Consider the following 911-nt stretch of genomic DNA (forward strand, 5'->3'; position numbering starts at 1 on the left):
TATATCTATATCTATATATAGATATATATATATATATATATATATATCTTTCTCTATCTATATCTATATATATTGGACTAGATCAATCTTTGCTTGCTCTCTTATTTACACTGATTTGGGTTTGATTGTTTCTAATTTATTTTTTTAATTTTTGGAAGCAAACGAGTATAAAGAGCTAAGGAGAAGCTACGATGAGTCAAGAGAATTACGAGACTAATATTAGAAGAAGAAGCAGATGATTTTTTTTTTTTTACTTATTAATTAAAACAACGTCATTTTAATTAATATTAGGTCAAGTTTGGCTAACTTAAAAAAGTGCACTTATTTCATCTTTTTATCTTTTTTGAGTCACATCAATTAATATCGCTTCTTTACTTTTTCTATACATAATACAAAAAAAATAAAAAAGTACACTTATTTAATCTTTCAAATTTAACCTTAATTTCAACTATTGAATTGAATCACCCCAAGAGATCGCTTCAGACTTGTAGTTGAGAGGATCCTCGCGCCCCAAACTATTGGTGAAATAAGCAACAATTAAAAGGTCGTCCGTTTGTTTCCGAATTTTCATGCTTTATACCAATAAATAAATGACACGTGGAGCACCTCCACCAGAACACCCCTTTCGAATTTCCCCCATCCTCGTACGCACACTGCTAGCCACACAATCATATCAAAATTGACGGAGTCAAATCTCGATTTTGTCAAACTGACACTCACACTGACAAGACAAAAAAAAAAAAGAATGAAATTTATTCTATTAATTTTTGAATCACTAATAGCTGTACTAATAGCTGTTTTAATAAGTTTAAAAAAAATAAAATAAATAAATTTAAGTCAAAATATTACATCAGTTTGATGGGGGTATTATGCCACATCATTAGTAGCTCCTAATTTAATGTTCTGAAACA

The sequence above is a fragment of the Camellia sinensis genome, chromosome 8 (assembly GCF_055761805.1).
Source record: "Camellia sinensis isolate YWXY chromosome 8, ASM5576180v1, whole genome shotgun sequence".
Classification (NCBI taxonomy): Eukaryota; Viridiplantae; Streptophyta; class Magnoliopsida; order Ericales; family Theaceae; genus Camellia; species Camellia sinensis.